This window comes from Octopus bimaculoides, chromosome 12 (assembly GCF_001194135.2).
Source record: "Octopus bimaculoides isolate UCB-OBI-ISO-001 chromosome 12, ASM119413v2, whole genome shotgun sequence".
Classification (NCBI taxonomy): domain Eukaryota; kingdom Metazoa; phylum Mollusca; class Cephalopoda; order Octopoda; family Octopodidae; genus Octopus; species Octopus bimaculoides.
The window spans coordinates 64012072-64024024 of NC_068992.1; the positions used below are offsets into that span (position 1 = coordinate 64012072).

At 33.6% G+C, this 11953-nt stretch overlaps 1 protein-coding gene across 7 annotated transcripts in view; it reads right to left on the reverse strand.

Moving 5' to 3' along the window:
• LOC106881030 (CREB-regulated transcription coactivator 1) overlaps nt 1-11953 on the reverse strand; it is a 165009-nt gene that overhangs the window by 83460 nt on the left and 69596 nt on the right. The window lies entirely within an intron of this gene.

Genomic DNA, 11953 nt, shown 5'->3' on the forward strand with positions numbered 1-11953 from the left:
CTCACTTCAAAGCCTTTTCAACCATCATGCAGATATTTAAAAAAAACAACAACAACAAAAAACAAAACAAAAAAAACAAAACAAAAAACATTTAAACTGAAAACAAAAACAGGATAAGTAACTAAAGGTTTTAATAAAATGAAATATTAACAAACAAAAATAACAGAACATAAAACAAAAAAAGAATATATTTTAACACACATCTAAAAATAATTGTGTCAGTTCATTAAGTTTTAGTGAGTACACACGCACACACACAACATACCTTTATAAAACTATTTTTTAAAAGAATTATCGTAATAGCCAAATAATTAATGATATCTGAACAAATAAACATCTATTTTTATAATTTGAAAATATTCAGCAGGTTGGCCATTTCCCCAGGATGAAAGGGCATGTTATTTTTTTATAGTTTCTTACATTAATATTATAACTTACTATTTTAATCATAATTAGTAAAGAGAACTCTATAAAGTTGTCTGTTCCATTTAATGCCCCAACCAAATTTCACCCCCCACCACCTTGATTTTTTTTTTTTTTTAAATCAGAAAGATGACACAAAACCTTAATATGATCAGACCAAAGACAATATCTTAACCCTTTAGCAGTCACATTACTGTCAAATGTAATACCTGTCTATTTACACTGTTTTGAATTAATCATGCATTATCTTTAGAGCTTTGAAATTTCTATGAAGTGATTGTTTATTTTAGAATGACATTATAGAGTAAGTGTGTAGGGATAGATCTGGCTAGCTGGAACATAAAACAGGATATTTACACTAAATATAGCCAGTTTAAATGCTAAAAAGTTAATACAATCTTAGTGCTAACATGCTATCTTAAAGACAATGCTTTCACAGTGACATGTGCTTTTATGTGGTGATTTGATTTTATTATATATTTTCTGTAGTTATTGGACCATGTTGTGGCACCACCAAGAAGTGTTTAGTAAATCATATTGATACAAATATTTATATCAGTCTGTGACTAATTTTACTGATATATTTATCAAATCACTAAGTTTTGATTTATACAATTGTGCTGTGGCTGAGAGTATGTGTGTTTGTATATCTATGTGTATATGTCTACATGTCTAAGTTTATGAAACTGTCTATGTGTATGCCCATGTATGGTGTGTGTCTGCATGCTTGTGTATATATCAGTCTATGTGTAACTATATGTATATTTCCATTTATCTGTCTTTAAATATGTACATTAGTGTGTGTGTGTGTGTGTGTGTGTGTGTGTGTGTGTGTGTGTGTGTGTGTGTGTGTGTGTGTGTGTGTGTAAATAACTTTCCTTATCTATTATTACACAAAGTTGTTAGTTAATTTTCATTGCCAATTTCACCGTAACAAAATTTTGGGGGGGTACCCATGTGTCAGTTACATGTGTGTGTGTGTGTGTGTGTGTGTGTGTGTGTGTGTGTGTGTGCATATGTAAGCCTGTATATATTTATATACATATATGTTAATGACACAAACACATATTCTCTGTTATAACAAAATTAGATATGTGTACTCTTTATGATTTGAATTGTTGGTTTGTTGCCAAAAGCAAACAGACAGCACTCACAGACAAATTCATATAATACTAGTGAGATGTTCGGACTGAATGAATATAGGATGGACATGGGTAATGCCCAAAATCCTAAATTTGTCCAGTCTACAAAAGAAAAAAATTATTAAAAAAAAATAAATAAATAAAAACTTGTATTGGAGCGATGTTCCAGCTGCCAGTAATAGTAACATCTATTACGATTGACCATTATTTGTCTTTCCTTGCACCAGTTTGGACTATCAAGGTATTGTTTATTAGATATTTTTCACTATTCAATAAAAGAAAAATCATGTTACTAACTTTAGCACAAATATTTTCCATGGTCAACTGTAAAAGAAATCTTGTCAGAAACAGTAGCCAAAGAGATAATGAACATTAATTTCTAAAATTATTCAAGAATTATAGGAAGTCAATTTATAGATGCTCAAAAATTATAATGTATCAATTTAGTAAAAAAAAAAATAAGAGGGAAAAAACTCCCCAAAACAAAACATGATTCTCATCATTTGTTGACATTGCCAAATTGTCACTGATGGATGCAAAAGTGTGTGTGTGTGTGTGTGTGTGTGTGTGTGTGTGTGTGTGTGTGTGATAAATCATAAGTGACATTTGATTTAAATACTTGTTTAAATACATTTTTGTTTCACATATTAAAGGAAAAGGACCTAGGTATATCAAAGTAGCTAAGAAATTTAATTCGCAATCATGGGGTCTTAGATTGATTCCACTGCTCCATAGATCAGGCCTTGGACTGAAATTAGGTAGATGCAAACTGCATGCAAAACCTTTGGATAAGTTCTACTTGTAACTCAGCATCAACCTTATATTGTGTTGTGCTGATTCAATTTGAGAATTACATGTTAATTCAATCAGTAGGTAGTTCAATTGATAAAACAACTGGATGCTCATTGTTGGATGGTCCATCATTATGTTAACACATGTTGAATTAAATACAAGAAGTGCAAGAACTAATCTACATAGATTGGTTTGCAGTTACAACTAACATACTTAAATCATTAAATGCCAATCAAAATATAATTACCAAGGTGAGATTTCAAAATAAAAGAAAAGTAATGAGATGTTGAAATAAGGAAGAAATGATTATAAAACTTGGAGAACAGTTGAAGAAGAAAGACGTAAACAAATTTGATTTATTTACACATTAAATGTAATGAATAGTTTGAACAGAGAGCTGATATTTGAACACAAAACTTAACTCATTAATTAAGAATTCTTGAATGAATGAAATAAATAGAAAAATATATAATATGACTAAATGCTTAAGAATTGAAGATATCTCACATATTCTATCTAAAGTACACATCTTCATAAAATTATATTGTTATCTCAGCAGTTTTTTTTTTTTTTTATGTATGATTAAAAAGAAATAAAAACCAAGTATTTTCTATTGCTGCTAACAAGAGATTTGTCAGTGGCATATTTATAAGTTTCAGGTGATTTTTTTGTTTTTCTTTTTCTTTAGACAAAACATGGTCAAGATCAGGTTTTTAGGTCATCTGACAAATGTGAAAATATGGAGAGTGAGATTTTTCTCAAGTAAGCTCTTCAAAATGTGTGGAAGTAATCCTAGCTGTATGAGGGTTGAATTGTTAGGGTAGAACACAATCTCTTTGTAGTCATAACTAACAAAGGTTTGTCTTTAGAGTTTTCTTTCTTTCCTTTGTACAGTGTCCATAGGATCTAGCTGTTGAAATCAGATCTGAATAGTTATTTATTTGGATGACTGAGTTGTAATCTCTTAAAATGTGTTTTGGCAATTTTATTCTGCCAAACACTACACAAAAGTTTGAGGCAAAGCAGTGTTGTAGCTGGCTGGTTCTCCTGCATATCTTGCTTATCAATGAATAACTATCTCTTATACTACCAAATGAGACAGCTAAATGTCATTACAAGATGAACATAGTTCACAAACAGGGTACAGAAGTTACCACTTAGGGTGTGGAACTGATAATTTTGAATATGTCAACATATTTTTCATTATGATGAGAAAGATTAAAACTCTTTTAAAGACACCAACAACAAACCATGCTCGTTTCAAAAAAATTTATTTCTCAGACTGCACACCATGAATCTGACTGGACTATTTTGAAACCTTATTATCTACACACAGATCTTCAAGTTACCTTCCCAAATTCAATTTCTCAAGAACACTGCAAAACCTGAGTCCAGTTAACTAAAGATAAAGATGTAAGATTACTTGGTGGTGATCCAGATGGTTATACTTAACCATTTCTATTGTGTGCCAGTACCATCATGTAACTGGATAGCCTTGCTGCTGTGGTTTAGTCTCAAAGTAAGATAAACCTTTGCTCAATGGTGTTCCAAACATGGCCCTCTTGTCTAACTAGTAGACATGTTATTAACCACAGAAAGATAAAAGATGAATTTGGCTCTGGCAGTATTTGAACTCAGAATGCAAGAGGGCATAAATACATAGCATTCAATTCCTTGTTCTACAAATTCTCTCAATTGCAAATAACAGATGATCAAAGTAGGAGATAAGGAATACTGCTGCTGATAGAGGCAATAGTATCAAGAACAAGAAAAGATATATTCAGAAAACTAAAAATTTGTATTGGTAACAAACATCTAAGAGATGAGAAAATTTGGGATGTGTGGAGAGAAGGAGATTCTAGGATATAAATATGGTACATGATCAGGAAATCTAAGTAGTGAAAGAAGTGGATTTGTAAAAGCAGGAAATTAATGAATTTTATATGAAGATCAACAGATGGAAATTAATAGAAACCAGTGATCTAGTATCAAAAAAGTTTTTAAAAGAATAATAGAAAAGAATGAAAAAAATGAAATAAGATTTTTAAAATTTACCTAAAGAACTTCACATAGATAGCCATAAACAATATGAATATAGTTAATCAATACCAGCTTTAGAAATAGATTTCATATCATTTAATACTAATGAATATGGTTATGATGATGAAGTAGCCATAAAACATACTAATCAGTGATGTCTGGTTATTTTCAAGACTGAAGTGAATCTGAATAATCAAGAAAATGTTTATCCTCTTACTGTATGTATTTAAATAAAAATATATTTTGCCCAGTTTTGTGTACTCAATATGATTCAAAAACCAAACAAGAGTAACATTTTTATTTAGTTTTTTTTTTTTTTTTTAGCTTATTTTGTCAATAATTAAGGATATAAAAGAAAATCCTACAGAATACATAAAAATTAACAATTCCTTACTTGGGTCAAAAAATATAGTAGCCTATGAAATCCTTATATGTACACACACACACACACACAAACACACACACACACACATATATATATATATATATATATATATATATATATATATATGTCTACATAAAGTAACTCATGGATGGATTGTTCCAGAGTTTTGATGTGAGCTTGCAGGCACCTCTGGTCAAAGAAGAGGTGCAAAGACTCCCTAAACAAACCCCTTGGTTCCTACCACACTGATCACCAGTGATCTGGTGTTGCTGCTGACTGAGAATCCTCTCAATGTCCACTGAGCAACAGCTTTGTTTGAAGACACCCACAGGACCATCCTTGCACAAGGTCAACAGTTTTGAGGGAAGGGGCAAGTCAGTTACACTGACCCCAGTACTTGACTGGTAGTTCATTTGCTCAACCCTGGAGCGATGAAGGGTAAAGTTGACCTCGGTGGGATTTGCACTCAAAATGTTGAATCAGAACTGCAAAGCAATCTTTCCAATACTCTAACAATTCTACCATTTTGCCATCTTGTTTGTTTTGATTTAGGCACAAGGCCAACAATTTTGAAGTAAAGGGGTTAGGGATAAAAAGCTAAGTTGACTTCAGCAGGATTTGAACTCAATGTAGAAATCTTGAACAAATACTACTAGGGAGTTTGTCCAACATTTTAAAGAATCAACCAATCTACCATCTTTAAAAACCTGTTTCTAATAAGTTCAGGGTCTCGGATTTGGGACAAGGGTTAGTTGACATTATAGACCCCAGTGCTTAACTTGTACCCATTTTATTGAGCATGAAAAGACGAAAGGCAAAGTTGACCTCAGTGGGATCTGGACTTAGACATAAGGAGTTGGAAGAAACATTGCAAGACATCTGGTCCGACTCTCTAATGATTCTACCCTGTCTACCACCCTTAATAATAATAATAATCCTTTCTACTGAAGGCACAAGGCCTGAAATTTGGTGGAGATAGGATTGGTTAATTACATCGACCCCAATGTTTCACTGGTACTTAATTTATCAACCCTGAAAAGATGAAAGGCAAAGCTGACCTCAGTGGAATTTGAATATAATAATAATAATAAGGCATCAAGAGGAACATAGAGGAAATTGGAATAGAGTGCTCAGTAGAACTGTTGCAAAATGTTTTCCTCCTTGGCATGGCCAGAATAATCAGGAAAGTATTAGACAGTTGAAAAGAACAGATAGCATGGCACCGTAGGCTGCAGGCAGCAAGCCCACTACACATGAAAAATTCCACAAGTTCCATCAAAACCTAAGATAAAAAGAAAAGTAATAATAAAAACAATCCTTTCTACTATAGGCAGAAGACTTGAAATTTGGTACTTATTTTATCAACCCCCAAAAGGATGAAATGCAACGACGACCTTGCTGGATTTGAACTCAATATGATGGATTCTCCTGTTGAAAAAAAACAACATATGAGTCTTCAGTCTTTACCAAACAACCTGCACAAATGATTTTGTTTATAGTGACCACGTGTATGTGGCTGTACATTAGCTCAGTCCCTCCATTAAAACGACATTGCCTGAACAGGTGCACAGTGTATCACGCATCAGATGTCAAAGTGGTTGCAGAGCAACCTGAAATTAAGTATTTTGCACAAGAACACAACACACCACCCCACAATCGTAAGTGCAACACATTAACCACTTGGTCATGCCCCTTCAATATAATAATAATAATAATAATAATAATAATAATAATAATTTCTAATTTTGGCACAAGGCCTGCACTTTTTTAGTGGAAGAGGGAAATCAATTGCATCAACCCCAGTCAAATGGAATATATTTTATTGACCCGAAAGGATGAAAGACAAAGTCAACCTTGGTGGCATTTGAACTCAGAACAAAGAACCCAAAGAAATACTGCAAGGCATTTTGTCAGATTCTCTAATGAACCACCCTTCTTAATAATAATAATAATAATAATAATAATAATAATAAAGTTTGGCAAGAAAAGTGAAGAAAATTAATGAAATATAAGAAGAAACAAATCAATAACAAGTGGCAACATTCAATATGAGTAGAAAGATATAACCACCACCACAGCAACAACAAAAAGAAATAGAAAAACAAAGGGAGATTAATATAAAATTAGAGTTAAATTCAAGACAAAAGAGATTTGCAGTTATTTCTGAATTGTTCTTAATTCACCGGGTTTTCTAAATAAAGATGATTAAGACTCATTGACAAAAAAAAAAAAAGCTAAAAACAATGCAAACAAAAAGAAAGAAAAAGTGGTGTCTGCAAACACATGAATAGAAACCAGTAGATTTGTTGGTTTGTTGGATGTTTTTTAATCATTTTTATTTTTCTTCTGCTGTGCTTTTTTGTCTTATTTTTAAGTAGCCGTGTTCAGAATTCAGCAGCAGTTGCACAGTTTATCAGCCGTTCTCCTTCCTCGAAACACTAGTACAATAGTGAGGTGTTGTAGCTAAATGAAGTATTTAGCAAGCCAGACAAAACAGTACCCAACTTGTGATACAAATAGTAGGCTTCTTCTTCATTGGGAAAGAAACTTCACATTATTTGAAGCATGAAAAGAAATTTCATTTGGGTGCTGCGAGTACGAAGTTAGGAAGATAAATAAATACAGAAATAAATTGCTCTTACTGACTGAATACAAATCAGGTTTTATTGAGTGAACTTATAATAATAAGTAATAAAAAATGTGTAATTATTATAGAATACTTTCACAGAAATAACCCACAACATGCTACAAAAGTGGAGTTGGGTTGTTACCAGAGAATAATAATTTTTCTAGACTAAATTCTGGACCATTTTTTGCAGAGTGAAATATAATTAATGAAATCATCTCTAATTCAATGCAGAGAAATAATAAATAATATGCTGACTCCCCTGCAGCATTTCAAATTCAGTGCAATGATGTACCAAACAAGGTTCACAAGCTAACAAGAAAGTTTCTATATGGGCAATCTTTTCCCAGAAGCAGGTTACATGAATTATGGCTCATCATAAGGTAGGCCACACAACTAAAAAAACTGAAGGTAATTTTTCATTATGTGTGCCATTAAGAAAAACTCACAGGCTGTAGGTTGCCAATGATTGGTCTATTGAGTTGCTTGACATGTTAAAAAAATGAGGCCATATCTCCTTCAAATCATGTCTTGCCATTTCATACATAAAAGCAAGATACATTGGATAATAGTAATCCTAAATACTCTAAAGAATGGGAACATCATGATTGGAATGGCTTTGGCTCAGTTCCGTCAGGGCAGGATTAGATTCTGAACAACAATAAATAAATCATCTCTAGTGGCTGTGTGGTTAAGCTTTGTTTGCAACCATGTGATCTGAGGTTCAATCCTCATTATGTGACTTCTTAGGCAAGTGTTCTCTACAATAGCCCCAGGCCAACCAATGTGAGCTTCACGGAAGCTGTATGTATGTGTGTTCTATTTATTTCAGACTTTGGATCGCAGCCATGCTGGGGCATCACCTTGAAGGATTTTTAATTTGAATGAATAGACTCCAGTACATATATTTTTTTTTAAAGTCTGGTACTTACTCTGTTGGTCTCTTTTTCTAAACTGCTAAGCTACAGGGACATAAACACACCAACACCAGTTGTCAAGTGGTGGTGGAGGAGAAACACAGACACAAAGACATGCACGTGTGTGCATGCGCACGCACACACACACACACACACACAATGGGCTTCTTTCAGTATCTGTCAACCAAATCCACTGACAAAGGTTGCCCAAAGTGCAACTCAGCGGGACTGAACCCAAAATCATGTGGTTGGAAAGCAAGTTTCTTACCACACAGCCACACTTATATATCATATATTACAGTAAGTGAATGTTGTAGATGGAAACTGTGTGGAAGCCCATCATGTATATGACAGGCTTCTTTCAGTTCCCATCGACCAAATCCACACACAAGGTCCAGGGATATAGTGAAAGACACTGGTCCAAGACCACGTGATTGGAAAACAAGCTTCTTAACCACACAGCCACATCTGTGCCTGTAACTTTGAAATAATTTACTTTTAGCATTCAACTGAAAAGCAATTGCTCTAAAAATATACAATTTATCAAATTTACAAAACCAAACCGTCCATTCTGGTACTAAAACGAGAAATGCAAAATATTTGAAACGGAAAAAGCAAGCTACCATACTGACAGTAATGTAGGAAAATGAAAGAGTAAATAAAATCTGATTTGAGTATACACCTTAAGAAATAGATTAAAAAAAGGAAGAAAATAAGCAGCTTCTGAACTGACAACATACAATAACACTAGAGAACATTCTAGACTGTTGTCATGTGTTCTTTATTTATTTCTTATTTCTTGGCTTGTTTCTTTGCTTTTGTATAACACACACACACACACACACACACACACACACACACACACACACACACACACACACACACACACACATACACTCACTCACTCTCTCTCCATTACTATATTTCAAGCTTTATTTGATCTGAGTATCTACCACACTCCTGTTTAGTTGGTGCGGGGTCTCCTGCACCAAATAATATCAAATTTGTTCCTGAATAAACTGAGAATCAAAATTCTATTTCATGAATAACAATAATTCTTTTTACTATAGGCACAAGGTTTGGAATTTGGGGGGAGGGGGCTAGTTGATTCCTCTGCTCAACTGGTACTTATTTCATTGATGCCAAAAGGATGCAAGGCAAAGTTGACCTTGGCAGAATTTGAATTCAGAACATAAAGAGCTGGAAGAAATGCTGCTAAGTATTTTGCCCAGTGTGCAAACCATTCTACCAGCTGGCCACCTTATTAATAATGGTTTCAAGTTTTGGAATATGGTCAGCAAGTTTGGGGAGGGAGTAATTCAAATACATCAACCCCAGCACTCAACTGGTGCTTATTTTATTGACCCTGAGAGGAATGTGAAGACAGACAAAATGCTGCTAAGCATTCTGCCTGGCATGCTAATGATTCTACCAGCTTGCTGCCATCACCTTAATAATAATAATAATAATAATAATAATAATAATAATAGTAATTCTTTCTAGAATAGGCACTAGGCCTGAGATTTGGCAGGGAAGGGCTAGTTGATTACAGTAATCCAAGTGCTCAACTAGTACTTATTCTGTCAACCTGAAAGGATGAAAGACAAAGTCAACCTCAGCGACATTTGAATGCAAAATGTTAGGATGGAAGAAGTAATGCTAAGCATTTTGCACAGTATACTAATGATAATAAAAAATAGTTTCAAATTGGGACACAAGGCCAGCAATTTTGGGAGAGGGAGCTAGTCGATTACATCAACCTCAGTGCTCAACTGGTACTCATTTTATTGACACCCAAAAGGCAACATCAACCTCAGCAGAATTTGAACTTGGAACATAAAGGCAAAAGAAATACCACTAAGCATTTTGCCCAGTTTGTTAATGATTCTGCCAGCTCACATCCTATCCAGTTGGATATTATGATATATTAAAAATTAATTACTTTAAGAATTATCAAGATATTTTTCTGAAACACAGTTGCTTGTAATATTCATGCCATTCTGCAATAGCACTAACATGATTGAATTCATTTCAACTGGAAATAAAAATCATTTTGCAGAACCAGTACTGCAAAATAATAATAGTAATTTCTTATTTTGCCACAGAGGCAATGGACAAAGAGACATGGTTGCATTACAAAAGCAGTAGAGATTTACTCCGATTTAAATAGAGGAAAGGAAACAGGCATGAAAAACAACAATGGTATAGCAATTAATGTCATGAAATATCCAAATAATGGGATAGTCAACTAAAGTTCAACCATGAACCACCATAGACACCAGATTACCATTATTGCTAAGGTAAGTGTACTCTCCCAGGGTTTTCTCCAACATGCAAATACATGTTAAGATAGACTCATTCACTTGAGCCATATTCACTAATCAACACTTTTCAGCAAATGAAGGTGCCTGACTACAGGCACCTTCCTTTTGTAATATAGATACTAGACAGATGGGAAAATTGCTTTCTCTTGAAAGGCTAATCTGAAAAATTTTTTCATCAGGTCTTTTTCTGAAAATGTCCATGCCATATGAGAATATTTGCCTTGCAGTTATGCAAACCTCTGACGTTGCACGTACCAAATATCCATCATTGCAAATACCTTCAATGAGACAAACCTGAGAACTCCTTAAAGAGGAATCAGTATCTACAATGAACATATTTTTACCACACATCATGAAATAGCTTGAACTCAGAAGAGAAACCATAATTTCAAAGTTCAATCACCATGGAATTTGTTGCTAGAAAACTGTAATGAGAACAAGTCTAGTTTCTGTAATGGAATATAGATAATCTAATCAACTCCAGTATATTATTGTTCCTGATATTATTGACCCTCTGGAAGATAAAATACAAGCCTGATTCTAATGGGATTCGAATTCAAAACCCAAGCAAAAGCAAGAAGACAATTAGGGAACATCAACATGATCAACATGCTACAAATAGCAATCAAATCTCACTCAAATCATACCCAACTGTCTTAAAGGAAATTATGAAAGGCATACATTGAATAATATAGTTCTAGCTATAATATATTTAAAAAGAAAAGCAAACATAGGAATATTTTTGGCACACCTTTTATCATACATCTGATCAAGATTGACCTGGGGGCTAAATCAACAAAATTCAAAGTGTCTGAAGAACACTACCCCACCCCCTAAAAAAAAGAAAAGAAAAGGAAAACAGTGTTAGCGAAAGCAGTGCTGAAATAATAATGCTCGTTCTTTAAAAGAGAAACAACCCACTATCAAAGGATTGCAAGAAGAGAATAAAAGAAAGCTATGTTTTACTCGAAATTCTGCAATGTTGGCAGCACCAATGTTAATGTGGTCTTGAAAAGAGGCAGCCAAGTTGAAACAAAATTCACACCATAGCAATACAATAAAAACAATTCATTCACAGATTATCCAAAACACTAAGTATTTCTTTCTTCTATCTATTATCATCATCATCATCATCATCATTATTATTATTATTATTATTGTTTCTAATTTAGGTACAAGGCCAACAATTTGGGGAGAACACAGATAATTAAAAACAAAGTTGACTTCAGCAGGATTAACAGGCATTTGTTGTGGCTCTTTATGTTCTGAATTCAAATCCCGGTGAGATCAACTTTGCCCTTAAT